The 5,951-nt window shown below is 32.5% G+C and overlaps 1 pseudogene; it reads right to left on the reverse strand.

The window, feature by feature from the left end:
* Positions 1-2,114: 2,114 nt before the first annotated feature.
* Positions 2,115-5,328, reverse strand: LOC132621304 (peroxidase 44-like; annotated as a pseudogene).
* Positions 5,329-5,951: the final 623 nt, after the last annotated feature.

A 5,951-nucleotide genomic window follows, 5' to 3' on the forward strand; every position in this document is an offset into this window, starting at 1 on the left:
TTGAGGGCTAGTTTTTGACCATTCATCATACTTGTAATCTGAAAAAGAGAAAGGAGTCTTCTTACTGATTGGCTCGGGTTAGAGAAGTTATTTTCAAAATTGGACCAATTCTCAGAGTCTGCAATTTGGTTTCTTAAAGCTTTACTATCTCTTATTCATCAATATACATTTATTTTTTGCATATTATTATTCTATATAACTTATTAATCTAACCACATATCCTATAAACTATTTACAAATTTAATTGTTACCGATTTAAGGGTAAACAATTTAGCGCCCAACGTGGGGCATAGGATAATAGTGGTGATTAATTTACAACTCCATCTTTCACTTGTTCTTTGAGATCTTTTAATTCAGGTAATTAGTTGCGGCACTGCCGCGTCGCATGATCGCTGCCAGGTAACGTGGTTTTGCCAAATTCATTCGTTGCTTTCTTCCTCACAAATTTGATTTCTTTAAATTCCACTCATTACAACAATAAGGGCCAATGATTAAGCCATCATTGACGCTCCCCCACTTTGCCTCTCTTATTTTCTTCTCTCCTTTTCTTTTTCATTTTAATTCATTTTTGTTCCAAATCTCTTTATCATCACACCGCTTTATTCATACATAATAAAAATATAATATTAGCACAAATCATTATAATAACACTCAAAAGACTATTAAAAGTATTAAAATGTGAGGCAACAATGAATAAATATATGCAATTTTTTAGCCCAACATCACTGGGAAGGCTTTTCAGCTCCTAGGTTGCAAAATTAGACTATTTGCTTTCAGATATCAGTAAGCAATAAATCTGTATCATAATAAATTACCAGGTAAATAAAAAGGCATAATTCATGTACTTGCATTTACATGATAATACAGTCTTCAGAGAACGTGCTAATTAATCACAATTCAAGTCTATTCCCTTCTCAGATGAAGTGTCTGTGTTCCTTTTAAGAAACGTCTGTCAACATTAAAATCTAGCAGCTTTTGGTATTCCAAGCTAAGTAGATGGGACGTTTTATTTGGAATACTATATTTACTCTTATCAGTTTTGAAACTTTTGATCTCTAAGCATTACTTGAGGCTATCTAACCAAGAGCAAATTACCTACATAGAAAACAGTATCAGCCTCAACAACAACGTAATCGGATGGACTTGATGGCTATGTTGAATTCAAAGAAAAACTGAGCCGAAAACCCAGTAGGCTTTTAGAGGTGTTGGGGATGCCATGAAGGTAAAATAATATGGATGAGTACATTCGTAGTTTAATTTTCACTAAAGCTCGATAACGTGATACCGGAAGAGGCGAATGTAAAATATTTGGTATCGAATTCATTTGAACCCAGTATATTTTCAACACGGAGCATAAATTTACGTGTAAGAATTTACGAAAATTGAAACAAGTAGTAAATATGAAGCTATAACTTCAAACATATAATGGGTGCAATGCTAAAACCTTAAAGATTATTTAATCCATAAAGCCTAAATCATGGACCCCATCTAAATATTCGTATCTATAGATTATGTTATACTATAATAATATAAATTATGTTACGGTTATATATGTTGCTATTGTGAATTGTGATTGTTGGAGTTATTGTTAGAAGTATTGGAATGTACTTTATCTTCTCAACCATGCACGTTTTCTGTCTTGTGAGATTAAAAGTTGTGATGAGCTGATCAAGAGGAATATTTTCTTTTTTCCATTCTTAGGTTTGAGTTGAGATACTTTGGCCCTTTTCCTGTTTGGATGAATTCTCAGGTAAGTTTCTCTTCTTCCCCCCTCTCTTCTTTGGTCTAATACTTATATTAAATTTGATGGCATTTTACCCTAAATGTTATCATAATCTAAAAAAGGTGATAATTGGAGGTTCAGCTCCACGTTCTGGCTTCCGATCGAATTATCCACATTTTAATGATTTTTTGGAAGTTGCATTAATTCGATAATCTATATTTAATGCTAGATTATCAACTTCAGCGTTTACTTTTTCGCTTTAAAGTTAGTAGTACTCATTAAGATGCAAATTCATTTTAATATGACTTATACCATATGTATTACTTAGTGTGCGGGATACACATGCGACGCACGTGTTCAAAACTAGTACATATAAATGCGTCTAGATAATACAAAAAGATAATTTACCAAGATATTTTACATTTCCAATAAAATAAGGCAAAAACATACACCTAACATCTTTTAGGTAAATAAAAGTTAAAATGTCAAAATTCATTATTATAACATATGCTTCCTAAAGGACCTTGTGACCGGCCTTCTTATTTGGGGTATTAAATATCCCACAATTTTTCCTAATTTCTCCAGCACTTCCAACAACAATATCAATACTAGCCATTTTTATCATTGCATTTGCAAAACTCTGTCTGAAGGAATTCTCGTTGGCAGCTAAACTTGAGACAATTGGAGCACTGGACTTATCCAAGGTAAGTTCTTGATCAATTTTCAGAATACCTTTCCGTAATATGATTTTTCTAAAATACTGATTGTCCATAGTAAAAGATGTATTCTGATCCAAAAATGTCGTTGCAGTGCTTTTAGCACAAGTTTTCGACAATTGGCAGCCAATGCAGGATCCATGGTCGTGTCAGGTACTGGAGAAAGCCTATCTTGCAAAAAATTGCAATGTGCAACTCCAATAGTGTGAGCCCCTAATAATGTCACCATATCATTTAGCGAAAGTCCTTTATTTATGAAAGATTGGAGAGCCTGTGGAACTGTTAATGATGGGCCTGGCAAGTTTACATCTGCTAAATTTGAAACTAGACCATCTCTTCTTCCAGTTGGAATTGCATAGCTAGGACCACCAGATAACGCTACAGCATCTCTGGTGGCTAGTGTTATTATATCAGCACTTGAAACAGTTGATGGGCAAGCAATTTCTAAGCTTTTCTTGATTTTATCGATCAGCTCGAAACCTCGTATGGTTTTGTTTGGTCCGGCGTCTCTCTCTGATTGCTTAGACTTTGTTGATTTTATGAGTATGGATGCATCACCACCCTGAAATCCAGCTATACCTTTAGGAACAATATCATGCATTGTTTTGTTTTTTTCTTTAATTTCTTAAATATTACCCCGTTCCAAATTGAATGACATTATTTTCTTATTAGGTAAACAATTTTCACCCTATTCTATATTACTCTTTTTCATAAAGAACGATAACTTTATATATTTGGAAACAATTTAACTTCAATTACCCATTTTACCACTAATAACAAATTTTTTATTACTAATTACCTGTTATGTCATATTTAAGAATCACAAATTTCATAAAACTTACAATCTCACAAATGCTATAGCATGTTTAAAATTATAAAATTTCAAACTCTTCATTTCTTTCCAACGCAGTTAAACTACGCTATTATAAATTGACACAGAGGGTGTGCAGGTGTACAAAAACAGAAAATGATGTTGACAAAATGTACGTGTTCATCTCCAGTGCCTTTGACGACGCAATGGATACAAGGGAGTTGGATCACCTCAGTGCTCCTTTCCTCCAGTTTGTCCAGTGTTAGCTACTAAATTTAATGGACCAGATTTTATGGTTTATCAATTCATACGCACCTCCCTATTATGTGATATACCCTCTTTATCTCCTTGATTCACATCATCACCCACCCACTTCAAAACACAACAATGAGATATCCAAATATCAAACTCCAAAAGATAAAGACTCTGTTTTATACCCATGAAGAACATATTAAAATTTTCAATCAGAAAACAATAGTTCTGGTACATAATAAGATGTTCTTGAAATATCTCATAGCTAAATGTTTTTAAAAGAAAATTAGTTTTTCAAGGTCAACATAGTGATTTTTAATATTTCAAATTTTTTGAAGCAAATATTTTTTTTTTCAAATTGTCGCTACAAAATGGCAAAAGCTTTGAAAAATATTTTGTCTTCTCTCCATTTTTATTTAATTTCTCATTATTTTGAGATTTCCTACAGATTTTTTTTTATTTAAACAACCTCTTAACAGATAGTAAAAAGTTGCAAGATTTCATCAGCTTTGTATTATTAGTCACAGTTTAACTATACAGCGTGGAGGGGGAGGGCGAGTAGAATGGAGAGAATTAATTAGATCCACTAAATTCAATAAGTGTCACATGTGCAGTATCAGATGGTGTACTGGATAAACTGAGGAAAAGAGTACTGGATGGGAGCCAAGTCCGGATACAATTGGTATTGTGTTCCTTGCATTAGCTTAGAAACGTGTGATAAAATGCGGGGCATGGGGTTGAGCGTTTTACTCAATAGGCGAGGGGCGAGCTTTATTAACTTTTAAAATTTTAATTTATAAATTAATAAAATAGCACAATAATATATGACAAAAACAGAAAAAGTGCATTAAAATTTTAAGAAGATTAAAAGTGATTAAAGAAACTAAGAGAAAATAAAATATCTAAACCAATGCAATAAAATTTATTATGAGAGTACAAAACAACTACAATGTCTTAGTTTTCAATCAATTAAAAAATCATAATTTTCTTAGAAAATGTTATCAAACAATCCCTAAAATTAAATAATCAATAAATCTTTCTCAATACTACTAATTTAAAATATTTCTCCATGCATAAACAAAAATCGCTTTCAAATGGCATAATAAATAAAAATTTCATAATTTTGAGAGATATAGAACCAAGATATGAAGACTATTATAGCAAGTGGAGATGTATTTGGACAATTTATTTTCAGAAAAAATGTTCAATTGATATTCACATTCACGATGTTCTCAATTAGAAAACATGCAATGTTATGGCTTGTTAGTTGAGTTACTTTCAACCTTCATGTTTCTTAGATGAGTAATACTTTTATTGTTTTTTTTTTAAGGAGTTTGAGGACCAGCCCTTTTAATTAGGAAGTTTTACATATAATTTGTGTAGGTAATGGGCGAACTTCAAGTGTTAAGCATTATGTGTGTTTATGGCACACGTAACAAATCGTCATACATGAATAATACTTCTAGGTGTACCAAACACGCCTTAAGATGACACTACTCACACAAAATTCAGCATATGTGGCCTAAGGATGCTGGTACTTAGAGAAGGAAAATAAAAGAGTAAAATTTCAAGTAGTATACACTTACTCTCACAAAGCAGTCATGAAAATGAATGCGAAGAAAAGCTGCGGTGATGGAACGGTCACTATTGAACTGCTTCTGCACAGCTTGTTGAACAATAGTTTCAGTTTGTGGACATGTAGAATTGTAAAACCCGACATTAAGTTGGGCTGAAACTAAATGGAGAACACAACAAAGAAATATTGATGGTAATACTATCATTTTCATCTTGATGATGTTTTTGAGAGAGTTTTCTAGAGTAGAGGATAGTTTTACTCGAGTATATTAGTGAAAGCCATTCAAGACATATATATAGGTGTAGACAAACACCAAGGGGAATATAAAATAAAGTTCTGATTCGCATTTTCATACGCGTTAATACACAAAAGGATAAATGCATCTAATGGATTCTTACGTAAGCATCTTCTTAAAAATTATTTGAGTTCGAGCTGTGATTATTTTATGGTAGTATACTTGTTGAAATGACGCCACCATAAAATCTGCATATTTTGACTTGGAACGCCATCTGGCCCAGTACTTTCATTTTCTGAAGTAAAAACGGGATTCTTATCTTTAAACCCCTTCGAGGTATCCTATTGCATGTAAATGAAAAGTGGAACCATAAATAGAAGTCGAGTATTTTTTGGATTCTTTATTATTATTATTTTTATTAAGTTCAACTAATTTCGTTTTTGTATTTTATTAGACATCTGACCCGTAATTGCAATGATCCAATTGCAAGAGCAGAACTATACCAACTGAGCTATATCCCCCGGATACATTAGTGTTGTTTTTGGTCAATTCAGTTTTGACCTAAACGATGCATATCTTCGGCTGGTCTACACATAGTAAATATATCTTAAACTCGTTTTGAGAGGAGATTCAGACTT

The sequence above is a fragment of the Lycium barbarum genome, chromosome 2 (genome assembly GCF_019175385.1).
Source record: "Lycium barbarum isolate Lr01 chromosome 2, ASM1917538v2, whole genome shotgun sequence".
Lineage (NCBI taxonomy): Eukaryota > Viridiplantae > Streptophyta > Magnoliopsida > Solanales > Solanaceae > Lycium > Lycium barbarum.